Here is a 17,010-nt window from a genome sequence, read left to right on the forward strand (position 1 = left end):
ACCCCGCCCCACCCTCTGTTTACTTTACTCGTCCAATAACCAGGCGGGCGCTCCCCGCGCCGTCTACCCATTAGACAGCCTCTTCATTATCCTCCTCCCCCTGAGCCAGGGATTCGCTCAAAGGAGCAAGGAGGCGGGACTTAATACGTCATCTCTTCCTGGTTGGTTTGAGGTGGGGTTCGGCCCCTAGGTTCGAATTTCTGGGCCTTCGTAGGATACCGAACTGCCAATTAGGGCCGAGCCCTCCTGGGACAACGGAGGTGGGTCCTCTGGGTCACGCCCTGGAGGCCGGATGTTCAGTCTTTCTCTGCAATGCACTCTGATTGGGCCATTAGAGGGGGGTGTGGCCCGGGTTCCTGGGGCTCGCCTTGGCTTTTCTACGGTTTGTAGTGGATGCACTTAGTATTCTGGGCTTCTGAGCCGCGAGCTGGTTTGGGCCGTCTGTCCGGCGGTGTTCCTTTGGGTGGGACCATCCTGGAGGGCGCACATCAGAAGAGGGGAGAGGCTTCAGAAGCGGCCTCCGGCTCGGCCGCCGCTGGCGCCCCCGCCCCACCCCCGCAGCCGGATGTTGTGATTTCTCTCCACTCACACTGCCTCGCCCGCCCTCGGCCTCTGCTGCCTTATAAGGCAGCACTACCACCCCGAGAGGTTGGGGTGAGCTCACGCCCATTATACAGGTGGGGAGCTGAGGCGCCGGAGGTCCTGTGGCTGAAAAGAAAACAAGGCCGAAATTTTACAGCTAATCAACACCTTCTAGCTCAACATCCTACTCCCTCCAACCCCCACTTCACACACCAGGAAACGGACTTACCCAGACTCAGCGAGTAAGGCAGAACCGGATTCAACTAGGCTTCTGTTACCTATCCATTCAGTCATCCAAAAATACAGAGCACCCGCTTTGTGCCAGGCATCAAGCCAGGTGCTGGGAAATACAGTGGTGTCAGCAAGATAGCTAAGCTCCCTGCTTACATGCTAGAAAGGGGATAAAGATAATCCTGTAAGTAAGTAACTGGGACGGTCTCAGAGAGTAATAAGTGGTACTAAGACTGAAAATTAATAACGGGAAACTTCATTTAAAATGGAGTGGGGAGCCTGGAAGGGGGAACCCTGTTGCACTACCACTGGACATCATTTACAGACCCCAAGAGGAAAGAGTCAATTAGGGACCTCATCAGGAAGAGACACACCTTACAAGTTGGTACTACTTTACTCCAGCAGGAGGAAGATTTCCCTTCTTGCCCAGCAACTCAGCGGGTAAGAAACCGTCAGCACCCTGAACTATCCCTTTCCTCCAGTGGACTTTTCTTTTAAAACAACTTCTCTCTACTTCCTCCTTTTTATAAAATAACGTTTCTCTCCTTTGCTTGTTGGACTTGCCTATAGTTTTGTTATATATGGCATGCTTGTTGCAAATTGCGGTTCCCGGCTATTCCAGAATAAACCCCTGTTGCTGGTAAAATAACTGGCGATTTTATTTTTTAGGACAAGACAGAGTCAGGGGGAATGGTATCAAGGTGTGACATCTGAGCAGATTCAACCACACAGAGATCTGGGGGAACAGAGTTCCAAGTAAAGGCAACAGCAAGTGCAAGGGCTCTGAGCCTAGAATAAGTTTGGTGTGTTCAAGGAACAGGAAGGAAGAAGGCCTGCTTAATTTCAGGGCCCAAGGGTCTGAGATCAGATGAAGGAGCAAGGGCACTAGCTAGGTGGTGGAAAGCTTTGCAGACCATGGTGAGGAGTTTGTTTTTCTTAAGTGAAATGTGAAGCTTTTAAAAGGATGCTTTATACTTAAAAAGATAACTCTAGCTAGTGGATTTTAAGGGTGCCAAGAATGGAAGCAGAGAGAGCAGTTGGGAGGCTGCAGAATTCCAGGGGTGCAGAGAGGATGGTGGCTTGGACCAAGAAGGAGGCTGTAGAGATGGAGACAAGTGCATGGATGTAGGATACATTTGGGAGGAAAGGTAAGTACCTTGAAAGAAGGAAACCCAGTGGCTAGTAAGACGAGGGCAGGTACCTCACCCAATGAAGGCTGTTGTGTGCAAGTGACACCTGAGAGTTAAGTGAGACTGTGTAGGTTTCAGGGATTATGGGAGCGGGGAAGGAAAGAGCCTTTTGGACAGAGGGCTAGCGCGTATTCAAAGCTCTGTAGAGGAAGGCACTAAGGGCTCACACATTGGGTCCCTGAGGGCAGAGAACCAGGCTAGAATTTCAGGTGCACATTGGGGTGGGCATGGAGGCCAAGAAATGAGGTCAGGCCTTGGAAGGGCCTGGATCAGAGAGCTCTTTGGAAGCCAGGTTAAGAGTTTGGACTTCATTCTGAGGATAGCGCTGCGCTGTTGTGTGTGATCAGAGTTGCTTACTCTGAGCCAGATTGTGAAGGACCTGCTAGGGGTGGGGATCAAAGGTCGAAGAGAGGGGCTTAGGCTGACTTGTTTGGCTGCCTAGCATCTGAACAGCCCTCCTCTTTAGGAGGAAACATGAAATGCAGAGACAGGCCCTGCTTTCCACTGTGGAAATCAGAGGAGAGGCAGAATTTTCTCTCTAAGGTCACTGGTAGCTGGCACACGTTTTCAACACTTCCAATTAGGTATTTGTATCCAATGCAAATGATTAACATAAGACATCAGAGGACCATTTAGGATTCATTACGGAGGCAGAGGAAAGGGACCGGGAGGTGGTCAAGCCAGGCCCTTCCTGGGCAGGGGGATTCAGCAAGCACCCAGGAGCATCCATTCAATTCCTTCCTTGCCTGCTTGTTACCCAGGTTTATCTTCGTTGTTTGCAGCCAAGTATCCTGAGTAAGACAGGTGGGAGGCCTTTTAGGAGGAATCATTAGAAAGGAATGACAGTGCCCGGTGCCCTGTGCTGCAGCAGTGGCCAGGAGGTACCACAGGCAAGAGGCCATATTGAGAGTGATGATACAGCTGGGATAAGCAGGACTTGGTGACTGATATGGGGTGAAGAGGGGAAGATGTCACCCGTAGCTCTCAGGTTCTGGCTCATTCTCTACCTACAGCCAAAGTGATCTTTTTAAAAGGGGCATTTACCACCCACCATCTTCGATACACATTTCTAGGAATTTCTCCTACAAATATAATTTCACTCAGGCAAAACCAGAAAAGGATATTCAAGGTTATTCCTTGCAGCTGTGTCCAAAAAGATAAACGGCACTAATTATCCTAAATAGGACTGATTGAGTAAAATTTCGTCTTTTCCGGTATAGAAATGATGTAGCTGCTAAAAAAAAAAAAAGAAAAAAAAGGTCTGGGGGTGCTCTTCTTGTACTGATAGAAACAATCTCCAAGATATACTGTTAAATGAAAAGGACAAAGTGCAGAGTAGTGTGTAAGATTTGCTACCATTTTTGTGGAAAGGGACAGGATAGGCTAGGTTACGCTGCAGTAACAAACAATCTCTAAATTTCAGTGACTTAAAACAACAAACGTTTATTTCTCAGGCCCACCACACGTCCAATGCAGGTTGTTGGGAGGTGGGGAGGCTCCACTTAGAGCCATCACTCAGGGACCCAGGATGACAGGGGCTCCATTTGTATTTCTACAGTGGCAGCTGGAGCAAGGAAATGTGGTGAATCGTCCTATGGCCCTTAAAGCTTGCACATGAAAGTGACACAAGTCCCTTCTGCTCACATTTCATCTGTCAAGGCAAACCACATGGCCACAACTGACTTGAAAGTGGTAGGCGGTACGACACTATGGGGGAAGATTATATTTTCCAAAGATGAGCCTGGCAGTAAGCTCCCATCCCATAGGCACTTCAGCAAGGTGACCTTGCCACCCCCACAGCAAGAGGTGGTCTCTAACTTCCCTGTCCCTTGTGACTCTTGCTATCAGTAGAATCTGATGGCACATGAGATCTAAAGCTAGGTGAGAAAAGGCCATGCAGCCTGCTGCTCTGGCAGTGCTTACCCTCTGGAAGCTTTTCTTGGGATGTTCCCTCGGAATCAACAGCCAGGCTATGAGAAGCCCAAACTGAACAGAAAGGCCAGTAGGTGCTCTGCTCCCGTTGGCATTCTGATCGCAGCACCATGCGTGTGAGTGAGGAAGCCTCCAGGTGATTCCAGCTCCTGGCCTTTGGGATCAGCCCCAGCCATTCAAGTATCCCCCCTGGCCTTTGTGGCAGAGAGACGAAGCTAACTCTGCTGGGTCCTGCCTGAATTCCCAACCTTCACAAAATCCATGAGCATAATAAAATAGTTGTAATTTTATGCCACTAAGTTGGGAGTGGTTTTTTTTATACAGAAATGGATTCTTAGAATAACAACTGTATGCCTGGAAGGAAAATATTATTGGAAATATTTGGTGAACAATACTAACAGCTGCTACAGTTGGATTTGCTTTGATGGGGTGCTTCTGGAAAGCCCCATGAAGCCTGGGAACATTGGTTGCTTCTAGGAAGGGAAATGAAGTGGCTGGGGACAGGATGGGAGGGAGGCCTTATATCGTATACCCTTTTGGACTTTTCATCTTGTATCCCAAGACTGTACTGTTAATTTTTTTAAAAACCTGATCTTGTCACTTTCCTGCTCAGAAACCTCTAGCATCTTCCTGGGGTGGGTGGGCAGTCTCTCAGATGGCCCCAGTGATCCCCCTTCCTCATATTCCCCCTAATGTGATCCCCTTCCCTTGAGTATGGGCTGGACCCAATGACTCACTTCTAATGAAAAGAATGCAGCAAAAGTGATTGAATGTCACTTCCAAGATTAGGTTACTAAAAGGCCCTGGCTTCCATTTTAGGCGACTACTCTCACCTCTTCGCTGGCTCACTCTGAGGGAAGCCAGCTGTCAAGTTTAGAGCTGCCCCGTGGAAAGGCCTACATGGCAGGGAACTAAGGTCTCCCACCAACAGCCTTGTGAATGAATGTGGAAGTGGATCCTGCCCCAGTCAAGATGACCGCAGCCTAGTGAGAGACTGAGCCAGAGGCACCCGTTTAACAGTGCCCAGGTGCTTGACTCACAGAAACTGGGACATAATAAATATTTGTTGCTTAGGCTGTATCCTGTACTAAATTTGGGAGCAGTTTGTTATCCTTTATTAGCAGCAATAGACAACTAATACACTTCCTGTTACACTTAAAAATGAAACCCAAGGGGCAGCTGGTTAGCTCAGTTGGTTAGAGCGCGATGCTCTAACAAGGTTGCCGGTTCCATCCCCGCTGGGCCAGTGTGAGCTGCGCCCTCCACAACTAGAGTGAAACAACTACTTGACTTGAAGCTGATGGGTCCTGGAAAAACACACTTAAAATAAATAAGTTTTTAAAAAATAAAAATAAAACCCAAACTCCTCCCCATGACCTACTGAGGCCCAACTTGATTAGGCCCTTGTAGTTCTCATACTTTCCATCCCACCCCTCTCCCTCTTGTTGTCCTTGTGAAGGTTAGCTACACACCGCATCCACCGGGAGCTCCACTGTCCAATACAGTAGCTGCTAGCCACATGTGCCTATTTAAATCGAAATTAATTAAAATGAAATAAAATGAATGTTCAGTTCCTCAGTCACACTAGCCCCATTTCAAGTGCTCAATAGTGCCATGTGTGAGTAGTGGCTGCCGTATGAGACAATGCAGACAGAGAATATTTCCATCATCACAGGAAGTTCCATCAGACAGCACTGGTCTGGAGGAAGGAGTGGGTTCCATTTTTACAAGGGTTCCATGGTGACAACCTGAATGACTGAGAGAAAAATGGCACCCCTGAGAAGGAATGAAAGGTGGTGGGATGGGTACCTTTTGAGCTCCTAAACTTGTCTTTGAACAGGCAGTTCTGCCTATTCTGCCAGGTATGCCCCAAGTCTCCGTTACGGAGGACTGGGGTTTGTTTGTGTCTGCATGTATCCAGGCACTTGTGAGCAGGAACTTGATGGTCTCCCATTTCTCATCCCATAGACCCACACCCCTGCTGTAGAAGACAGAAGCCAGGGCAAGAAGATAGATGGTGCCTTTCTGCTCTGGTCCAAAGCAGTTGATGGAGGAGCCCCAGATGTGCAGGGAAGACTGGGGCAGATGTGTAGAAATTGCTGGCAAGGGGGAGGGTGTTCACATGGAGAAGTTTCTTTGTAAACTTCTGTAGATTGAACCCCAACTGTATGCCAGGCTCTGCCTTTTCACATGCATCCCCATGCAAACATCTCACTATCTCTGCCACGCAGAGTGCCCATCCTTCCCTCTAGAGGGGTGGCAATTAAGGTTCAGAGAGGCTGAACCCCTGACCCAGGGTTTTGCTGGGGGCTCAGTGCCAAGATGGGATTTGAAGATTTCTTGATTCCAGTTTATTGTTGTTTTTCTACCTCCAGTCCCTGTTTCTAAGGCCATTATTTTCCTGTTCATTAAGCTACTGATTTACAGAGCTGATCGTGAGAAGTTTTGTTTTGTTTTGTTTTAGGAATTTCCTGATAACAATGTATGAATACTTGAATCAGTTGGGACTTTTGGTTGCAACTAAAACTGGCTTAAGTAAAAAAGGAAATTTATTGGTTCAAGTAACTGAAAAGTATAGGTGGTAGTTCTGACTTTAAGTGTTGTTGGATCCCAGGTCTCAAATGGTGTCACTCAAAATTTGTCTTTCCCACATTCTGATTCTGCTTTTAATCTGTGTTGTCTTTATTCTCAGGCAGGTTTTCCTTTGAGATGTTAAAGCAGCTCCATGCTCATTTCTTACCACTGTGGCAACTTATATAAAAAGAGCTTTTATCTTGATGATTCCAGAAAAAATCCTGGGGCTGCCTCCCACTGGTTTGATTTGAGTCAGGTGTTCGTTTTGAACCAATCACTGAGGAGAGAGAGAGAGAGAGAGAGAGAGAGAGAGAGAGAGAGAGAGAGTTCTGATTGGTTAAGTCTGAATTACATGTCCACTCTAACCTCAGCTGAGGGATGGAGTAAACTTGATTTTAGCCATGGTGGATGAAATTGATGGTGGGGGAAGGGAATGGGTGCTTTCCCCAAAAAACACTGAGGGACTAAAGGGTTCCAGGATCCAATTCTCAGACACCAGCAGGGTGTCCAAGTGTTCAACTCAATTCTGATACTATCTACCTGGAGATAGAATCAGATTCCACAGGTAAAAGGCTCAGTCCCACAAGACCACCCTCCACGTCAGACACCAGGTTGTTATCTATGCTTCTGACCAACTGGCTATAAATCAGAGATTCTTATGACTGAGACTCTCCTTGGGTTCGACTAATTTGCTAGAATGGCTCACAGAACTCAGGAAAACCCATTTACTCACTAGGTTATCAATTCATTACAAAGGGTATTCAAAGATACAAATCAACAACCAGATGAAGAGATATATAGAGTGAAGTCCTGAACAAAGGAGTTTCTGTGTTCATGGAGGTTGGGGCCCTGCATGGTGGCACGTGGAAGTGTTCCAGTTCCACAACATGGCAGCTCTCCTAAGAATGGCTAATGAGCTGTCCTTTAGGGTTTTTATGGAGGCTTTGTTACGTAGTCGTGATTGACTAAGTCATTGGCCAATAGTGATTATATTTAACCTTAAGCCTCTCTTTCCTTCCTGGAAGTAAGGGGGTGGGGGCTGAAAGTTCCAATCTTTTGACCACATGATTGGCTCTTACTGGCAACCAGCACCCACCCTTGGGTGGGGTGCAAAAGTTATAACAAGAGAAATTCCCATGTACTGGGTTTCAGAGCCGTGAGCCAGAAACTGTTGATGAAGGCCAAATAAATGTGAGAAATATATTTCAGTCATCTGGATGATCATACTATCTATATATCTATATCTACATCTACATCAATATCTATATATATCTATATCATCTATCTATCTAGCTATCTACGAGGTTGGACAACTAAGTTAGCGAACTTGTTGCAACAATGTTGCTAACCTTTTTTGATACCATAGGGCTTATTCCTTAATGAATTTGTACCAACTAGAGGAACAGTTAACCAAGTTTACTATTTGGAAGTGCTGAAAAGTCTGTGTGAAAAAGTTAGATGAAACGACCTGACCTTTTCGCTAACAATTCATGGCTCTTGCATCACGACAATGCACCAGCTCACACGGCACTGTCTGTGAAGGAGTTTTTAGCCAGTAAACAAATAACTGTATTGGAACACCCTCCCTACTCACCTGATCCGGCCCCCAATGACTTCTTTCTTTACCGAAGAGAAAGGAAATATTGAAAGGAAGACATTTTGATGACATTCAGGATCTCAAGGGTAATATGATGACAGCTCTGAAGGCCATTTCAGAAAAGAGTTTCAAAATTGCTTTGAAGGGTGGACTAGGAGCTGGCATTGGTGCATAGCTTCCCAAGGGGAGTACTTCAAAGGTGACCATAGTGATAGTCAGCAATGAGGTATGTAGCACTTTTTCTAGGATGAGTTTGCAAACTTATTTGTCAGACCTCATATCTATCTATCTATCTATCTATCTATCTATCTATCTATCATCTAGCTTATAAATCACAATGTTACAGAGCCATTACTACTAAAAGGGACAATGAATGCTAAACAGGTGTGGACGATGAAGGGGGTATGTACTGAAAGTAACCTCACAGGGTGATCTGATCATAAATTTCTAACTGGGCGGGTCATGGTGGGTAGTCACACCCCAGGCCTATGACTTCTGTAGTAAAAGGCTTATCTTTGTAAGCAGCCCAGTCCACTGTTTCTGTGCATCCAGGTTAACACACGTTTGAAATACCAGAAGTAATCCTCTTTTCCAGACCCCTCAAAGGGGTAACCACCCTCAAGGGAGCACATAATCATGTTAACTATCCTGTCCCTTGCTTTCGCTCACCTTCCTGTAATCTTCCATATGGCCCCTCCTTAATTCCAAATGTGTAAAAGAAGCTGCAAAACTGTCATTCTCCAGAGCATTTCAGATCTTGCTTCCCAGCAATGTTGTCAGTTTGGCTCAAATAAATTCTTATAAAAATTCTCTACAGATTTGGATGTTTCTTATGTTGACAGAGGGGAAATGATAGATGTCCACCACAGGCTCTCAAGTTATAGTCACCTTGAGTTTTCTGGAAGTCAAAGAAAGAGGCAGTAGGAATGAAGAGAAGTGGAGGGATTTGAGAAACATGTAGGCAGTGGAATGAATAGAACTTGGAGGTTGATTAGACTTGAGGCATCAGGAAGAAAGAGAGAGTTCTTGGCTGCAAGCAACAGAAAATTAGCTACTTAAACAAAAGGCAGTTTACTTTACACAAAGGTTCTCAGGAGTTCACAGCATCAACTAGAAGGAATAGGCTGAAAATAGGCAAGAATTAAGGGCCCGGAGCGGACCAGGAAGCAGGAATTACAGCAGACACTGTAGTTGTCCAACTAACACCCCTGTCATTCCCTTTTCCTGTTTGCAGAGTCCCAATTCTGGTCCAGTGGCTTCTTTACCTCACACACCTCTGATCTAACTCCAGGGTTGATTGGTCTAAGGCAATTATGAAGATCTCCTACTCTGACCAGGGATTGGTTTAGGGGTGTCAGGTGACCCAGTTCTGGCCAATGAACCATGAGGGGAGAGGTCTGCTTGGGATTTTTGTGAGGGGGTGTCTTCATTTCTAAGAAGCATTTATTGGAAAGGAAAGTCTTTCTTTTTCACTGGAGTTTATGTGATTCCTGGAGCTGTGACATCCATCTAATGACTATTAGGGTTTGAACATTGAGGACCATTGAAAAGAAAAAAGGAAGAAAGAAGTTGGGGTCTTGATGACATTGTTAAACCACTGAAAGCACGACATGGTTTCTGGAGACCCTCTACTCTAGATCTCTTGTGATCATGACAGCGAATGGAAAAACAACCCCACATGAGATCCGCAGAAGGGGCTTCTGGCCCGTGGGTAACAAATGGCAACTATGAAGGGATCGGTGGCCTGATCACCTGGCACTCCATTTGGGGAAGCCAGGTCGACCCTATGTCCTTTCTCCAGGCTAATAAGTGCTGAAAGAAAGGCAGGAACTATAAAATGGAGTTCTATTAGCAGTCAGGCATGGAAAACGAAAGCTGGCAAATGGAAGTGGATACCAAGGAAAAAAAACTCTGGACTTTATATAGCTGAGGACTCTTGCCTGAACCCAAGGTTGTGCTAGGGGGCACCCTGCACAAGGTCTCTGGTTCCTTCTTGAGTACTGAGCCCCTACAGGGTTCCAGGAAAAGGTGAAAGAGGAACCACCATATCCACAAGGTCAGTAGTTCTCCCTAGGGGACTAGCCTCTCTCTCTCTCTCTCTCTCTCTCTCTCTCTCATCTTTTTTCTCTCCTCTGAAAACCTAGGCTCGTTCATTTACTTCCTCCCCCTTCTGCACTGCGTTATCTCCATCACTGGATCCGGATAATAGCTCAGCCAACACAATGAGACTAGCTACAAGTGTTGTGGCAGACTCAAAGGATCCGCTTGCCTGCGCACACTCAAGCCAATAAAGATCCGAGCAGGAGTTTGCAGCAAAGAAAGTAAAGGTTTATTTAAGGAGTTGGCGCCAAGCCTGAGACACAGGTGAGCCTGTGCTCTCAAAAACCTGGTTCCCCTGTTGCTTCTATGGCTCGGTTATAGAAGGGAAAAATCATTAATCATGGTTGCTATGGGAGCTGGGGAGGTGGGCTCTACTGATTGGTCAGGGCTCAGGCAGGAGCCATTGATCAGGGCTGCAGATCCTGGTGTCAGTTATGACATTGTTCAGTCTGGTCTCCAGGGGATGTGGTCTGTGGGGCTGTTCCACTTTCATGGGTCCGGAGCTGAAACGTAACTGAGGCCAAGGTGTTATCTTTGTTTGACTAAAACCTTATTCTAGTTTGAGGTTTAGTTATTATAATATATCCTGGTCATGGTTGACAGACCTGAAGCTTTATTTTTAAGTGAGTTTGACACGGACCAGAACCTAATGTCCTAAAGGGCTTAATGATTAAAAGGAAAGAACATACAGTATGTGTACAGGTAGGAGGATCTGGGGAAAGAATGCAAGGGAGTCATAGTTCTATCCAGCTAAACAAAGTTCACTTGAATTAAACCAGAATGCATGCTAAACAAATGAAGTTCACGTGGAGTTACACAAGCCTATGGGGAAGGGAAAAGGGGGCAGCTGAGAAGTCCTCACTGGAAATGGGGATGACATAATAGCTATCAGCAGTCCCTTCTCTTCAGATCTCTATAATTGGAAAGGTCACTCCCATGGGTAACAAAAGGACCCAGAGGGAGTCCTAAATCTAATAAGGGGCATCTTCCAAGCCCACAACCCCACGTGGAGAGACATTCACACTTTCCTGAATGTTCTCCTCACGGGAGAGGAAAAAGCCCTGGTCATTACCAAGGCTAGGGAGGAAGCCGACAAGGTAAACCGAGAGAATGCCAGAGAGCAAGTACATCAGCCCATCGTCCAGGTAGCCCCAGAGGTGGGCCGCAAATAGAATTATAGAGATGACGCTGGCGGGGGGGGGGGGGGCACCGTCTTTCCCACTTTAAACCTATGATCCTAAGAGGAGTTCAGGCAGCTGGGGAAAAAGGCCGATAAATTGGAATACAAATCAGGAGATTATCCAAGGACCTAAGGAAAACCCCTCTGCCTTCATGGAAAGACTCTGCAAATGTTTTCGCATTTATATTAATACCCTGATTCGATAGAGGGAGCAGCAGTCCTTTGGTGCCACTTCATATCCCAAAGTGCCCCCTATATCTGGAGGAAACCACGGAAACTAGAATCAGAACCAACTACTCCCTCCTCTAGACTGGTAGAACTGGCCTTCCGGGTGTTCAACCGTCAGGATCTGGAGTCCAAAGCTAAGGAGGAACAGAGCCCCTCAGCCTGCAGGGTCGGCCAGAGCCCAGGGCATGACAGGGCCTTCCCAGAAGAGACCCTACAACTCCAGTCAGTCACATGAACTCCCAACCAGGGGGATCGAAGAAACCCCAGAGACTAGGAGCCCACCATTGTGCCCTCTGCAAAAAGGAGGATCACTGGAAAGTAGAATGCCCCCCCCCATGCTCCCCACAACAGCCACGTAGCACACAAGGCCATGGCGCATCCTGACAGATGGCACAATCCGTGGGAGAAGAAGACTGGAGGAGACGTGAGGCACCTCATAAGGCCCTAAAGTCACTCCTGAGGAACGTCGGCGGACCCTGACCATAATGGAGGGGAAGATTGACTTTTGGTCTATACAGAGACCTCCTACTTACTTGGTCTTGAACATCTGGCAGGAAAATAGGATCCAAACAACTGTAGTATCGTAGGAGTAGAAGGAAAGTCAAAGAACAGGTCATTTCTAGCGTCTTTTGGATGTAGTTTAAAGAGACAGAGAAGCTGACCTTTAGACAACCTCTAACTATCTGGACTCCCCATCACACTCAGTCTCTCACAAGAAAAGGGGGCAAAATAGCTATCCCCAGGGACAACTCTTCAACTACATGTGATACTCCTAAACAACTCAAATTTAACCCTCAAAGTCTGTAATACATTAAACTGAGCCACCTTCCTCCCTATAGAACAGGACAATTTAACTCACAATTACCTGGCGATATCAAAAGAGGTATATTCCAACCGGCCAGACCTCAAAGCAAGATATACTATGGTCTCCCTTTTCAAGACCATGGAGGCTGGTGCTCTGCTACCAGGTGGCTCTGCCCAAAGGGCCAAACTAGTCACCTTAACCAGTGCTCTAGAGTTGGAAAAGGATAAAATTCTTCACATATATGCTGACTCTAAATATGCCTATTCCATTTTACGTGAGCATGGGGCTGTATGGAAAGAAAGAAGAATGTTAAGCTCTGGAAATAAACACAGCACTGAAATTCTATGCCGCTTAGAAGCTATTAAAATGCCCCAACAGGTAGCTGTAATACACTGTCAGGGACATAGAAAGGGGGGCACTGAAGTCATACAGGGAAACAATAGGGCAGACCTGGCAGCCCCAACGTGTGGCCATACAAGGAACTGCCTTCCAATTGTCTTTATTACCATCACACCTAACCCTCACTCATATACTCCCATCTATTCCCCAAAAGGACATGAAAAAGCTCTTAAATAGGGCTATACTAAGAGCTCTGACCACCCAGGATAGTTAATAAGCCCCCAAGGGCAATTTCTCTCCCCAAGAGCTGTAGCTCAACCATTAGAGAAGCCCACCAGGCCCCTCATTTTGGCCAGGAGACACTCTGTAACTGGCTGTGCAAAATAATGGTGGCCCCTAACTTCCGAGGCTTAGTCTGGGAGGCAATTGAAGCGTGTCCCACTTGCTATCTAAACAATCCTAGCACCCATTCCACCAGGGCCCTTGGAAAATAGGTTCATCCAACTCATTATTGAAGTTCCCAACCTGGGGAAGATTGGCAAATTGATTTTACCAACATGTCAAGGGCTCAGGGGAACTTCAAATATCTACTAGTACTTCTTGACACATTTTTGGGATGGGTAGAGGCCTTCCCCACCTGAACCAAAACCACCCTAGAGGTCTCAAAGACTCTTTTAAAAGAACTTATCCCAAGATTTGGGTTACTATGCTCCAGCTAGAGCAACAATGGGCCAGCCTTTGTATTGGCCATCACTAAAGATGCCTCCAAGGTCTTGGGCATCAAATGGCACTTCTACTCTGCCTGGAGACCCCAATCCTCGGGAAAAGTAGAAGACCAACCAAACACTCAAAAGGACTTTTGCCAAGTTATGCCAGGAGACCTCTCTGCCCTGGATTTCTCTCCTTCCTAAAACGCTGATAAGGTAACAGGTAGCTCCAAAAGGGGGACTTAAGCTAAGCCCCTGCAAATTCAGGTACGGCAGGCCTATCCCATCTAGACCTGGTTTGCCACCCTGATTGGAGACATAGTCAAAGACACCAAGGTCTTTGGGAAACCAGGGGTTACCCACCCCCTCTGACTTGACTTTTCTACATCCTTCCAACCTGGAGATTGGGTCTTCTTAAAAACTTAGAGGGAAAACGGGCCCCAAGGTCAATTAGAGCCTAAATGCAAAGGACCTTATTTAATGATTCTAACACCCAACTCTACCCTTAAGTCACAGAGAATATTGTCTTAGATGCCCTACAGAAGGGTAAAGCAGGTGACCAGCCCAGAGCCTGAGACACTCCAAGACCCACAATACTTTACTTCTGCAAGCCTATATCAGACCTCGAACTATTGTTCCAGAAGAATAACAAACCAGATAAATAATCTTCTAATACTTTGCTAACTAGCACCAATCTACAGCCTCCTCTTCGCTATAGGGTTCCTATTTGCTACTTTGAAGGGTATTCTTCTCTTCCCCTCAATAACTCTTTTATAGCATAATGAAGCTCTTCTAGCTTTTCCCATTAATAAACCTTATGTGGGTAGAAAGGGTACCCCCAACCCTATCTCTATGGGAAACAAATGCCCTAGTTAACCTCTCGTATCATCACATTAGGAAACAATGTATTTCGACACTGGATTTGTCACCATCATCCCCACACCAAGGGTAACTGGCCTCAATGTCATCCAGTCAAAACAGCAGTGAACCTCACATTTCACTCAGGCCTCCCCCAAATCTTTTCCTAACAGCTCTCCCATAGTCCTCAGACTAGACAAGACAGACAACAAACCTTGAATGCATATACCTCACCCAAATTTTTAACTAGTCTAGCAGAACTGGGGTTAGAGAACTTTACTGTAATTCCTCATAAACCCAATGCCTAGACTGCCAAAGTGGTCAGCCTATAAAAACTAGGGCTTCCTCTTTCCTCCTGCTAACATTCAATAACCCCCTGAGGTGCACTCCTAATACAACCCATTGGTGTCCTGCCAGCCATAAGATTAAGGATGAGAAAGAAGCAACAAGCCCCCGGGGTCGATGTACACTTTGGGAAGGGCTTGAGAACGAATCGTGGTGACTCTACTACCTACCTCCTAAAGCTGAGAGGGCACCAACGGGGCCCAGGGACCCTGAGTTTTGGGGAGGCCTCTTATCCTCCTGCTGTAATAAAAGCCCCTCTTGGGACCCAGTCTTAATCACATGGTTTAACTCTATCTCCCCTTGCCAATCCTGTACACCACCAGGATATGTCTTCCTATGTGGCCCCAGGTTTAAACGCCTCCCCAGCCAAGGGAGGCCCATCCCAACTTTTCCCTCTCTCCTCTTAGCTATAGCTTACCCGTGATAGACAACTCTCAACATGAAGGCCATTGTACCCTGGACTCCTAGTTCCTGCAGGCATCTCCATACACAATCAAACGACAGACAGTAATAACACAGGATATGAGCTACCGCCAGGAGATAATCAGACACATTTAAGATTAGCTAGGGAAAGGTTTCACTTCTCTAATGAGGCCCCTGTCATCATCTCTTCCAGCTAGAAGAAGCTACAGAAGACAGACCTTCGTCCCTCAGCACCAACTCAAGAATGAAGAGTGAAAAATCGGAAAGGGGGAATTTGTTACTCCACAGCAGATCTGTGATGAAGCCCTCCCCACTCTAACTCTATTTGTCTCTGAGGAAAGGAAGGCCTGTGGATAGTTGTTAAGAACTTGACCAAACAGGTTGAGACCAAGATGGCTGCCTAAGTGACCCCCCAAAGGATTTCAAAGCTCAGTATAATCTAATCTCCATGCTAAATGACACACCTACTGGTACCATGACAGTTGACAATTGTCATGAAAACGGGGAAGAGACCATAAAAGGACAAAAAGAAGGCAGAACGCTGATTCCAAGAAAACCACCACCCCTTTCCCAAAACACCCATGAATATTCCTCCCATCTATTTATATAAACCTCCTCATTTCCACTATTCTGTTTAGACAACCCTTCAACCCTTAACTGAGGAGAAGCTGAGCTGAGAGCAAGGCTCCACGTCTCCGTTCTCTCCTGCCATTGAATAAAGCTTGTGCTGTTAAGGTTCCCTTTCTGTCTCGTTATTGGCTTCACAGAAGGGGCTTTTGGCCCCCGGGGTAACAAAAATCATGAATTTGAACTTTCTTCCTGCTTAGGCTTGGTTTTTTTTTCCTCCCCCTTCTTCCGCCTTCCCCAACCCCCACTCAGGTTCATTTCTCAAATGACTCTCTTGGGCTGCCAGCCACTCATGCTCACGGCAGCACAGCTCCAGGGAGAGCTGTTGTTCACAATCTTAGCTGTAGAGGGCGCAGCTCACTGGCCCAAATGGGAATCGAACTGGTGGCCTTGGCGTTAGGAGCTCAGTGCTCCAACCACCTGAGCCACAGTGCCAGCCCTTAGGCTTGATTTTTCAATGGCATCCTGGCATTACTTGTAGCAGGGACAATCTGGTCAGGGCACAGGTGATGCAGTGCCAGACCTCCAACAAACAAAATTCAACTGAGTAAATTTGGAGATCTAGCTGGCTTTATTAAGCGAGTCATGAATCACGCAGCGTCCCATCTAGAGACTAGAAGGGCCCGCTGGAAAGTTGTACAAACTGGAAGGATTTTATAGTGATAAAGATGAACTGGAACTTGAAGAAAACATAATAGGGCAGGAAGGTCTATGGCAGGAGGTAGGGCTTATGGAAGTTCACTGGAGAACCCTACAGGAAGAACTGGGAGTCTAAGGAAACTAGTCAGGCTGAGAGGTATGTAGGCAGAGCTGGGTTCCTTGAACTTTAGGGTCCTGACTTCCTTTTCATAAAATCCTGTGGTTCTAACTTCCTGTCTCCCTGCCCTATATATACAGAGGGTGCCAAAAAAATGTATACACACTTTAAGAAATGAAAAAAACTATTAAAATTGTAATACTCAATATATACCATAACAAAAGGTGAATACAAGTCACGTTTGACTTCTGCAATTACAAGAGGTGCTCAAAGTGGTTACCATCAGCATCCAGACATTTCTGATTACAGCGAACTACTGCTTGAGCAACGTTGACCAAAGTGTCCACTTGTACGCATTTTTTTGGCACCCCGAGTATATTCACCACCTTGGCGTAGGGCAGAATGTGCACGTGGCTCATTGGGTCGCATGTTCTCATGTTGCTGCAGAGCTTTTTCTTTTTCCCGAATAAATCCTTTTGGTGACGGACTACCTAGTCGATGTTATTGTTCAGTCGCCAGGTCTAACTTCCTTTAT

The 17,010-nt window shown here is 46.4% G+C and overlaps 1 long non-coding RNA gene across 2 annotated transcripts; it reads left to right on the forward strand.

Moving 5' to 3' along the window:
* Positions 1 to 39: 39 nt before the first annotated feature.
* LOC141567259 (uncharacterized) lies at positions 40 to 15,830 on the forward strand. Of its 2 annotated transcripts, none has more exons than XR_012489763.1 (2): positions 40 to 1,254; positions 15,285 to 15,830. It is a non-coding gene; the product is annotated as an uncharacterized LOC141567259 (long non-coding RNA). The 2 variants fall into 2 exon arrangements; XR_012489764.1 differs by lacking the exon at positions 15,285 to 15,830 and adding an exon at positions 3,562 to 4,234.
* Positions 15,831 to 17,010: the final 1,180 nt, after the last annotated feature.

The sequence above is a fragment of the Rhinolophus sinicus genome, linkage group LG10 (genome assembly GCF_036562045.2).
Source record: "Rhinolophus sinicus isolate RSC01 linkage group LG10, ASM3656204v1, whole genome shotgun sequence".
Lineage (NCBI taxonomy): Eukaryota > Metazoa > Chordata > Mammalia > Chiroptera > Rhinolophidae > Rhinolophus > Rhinolophus sinicus.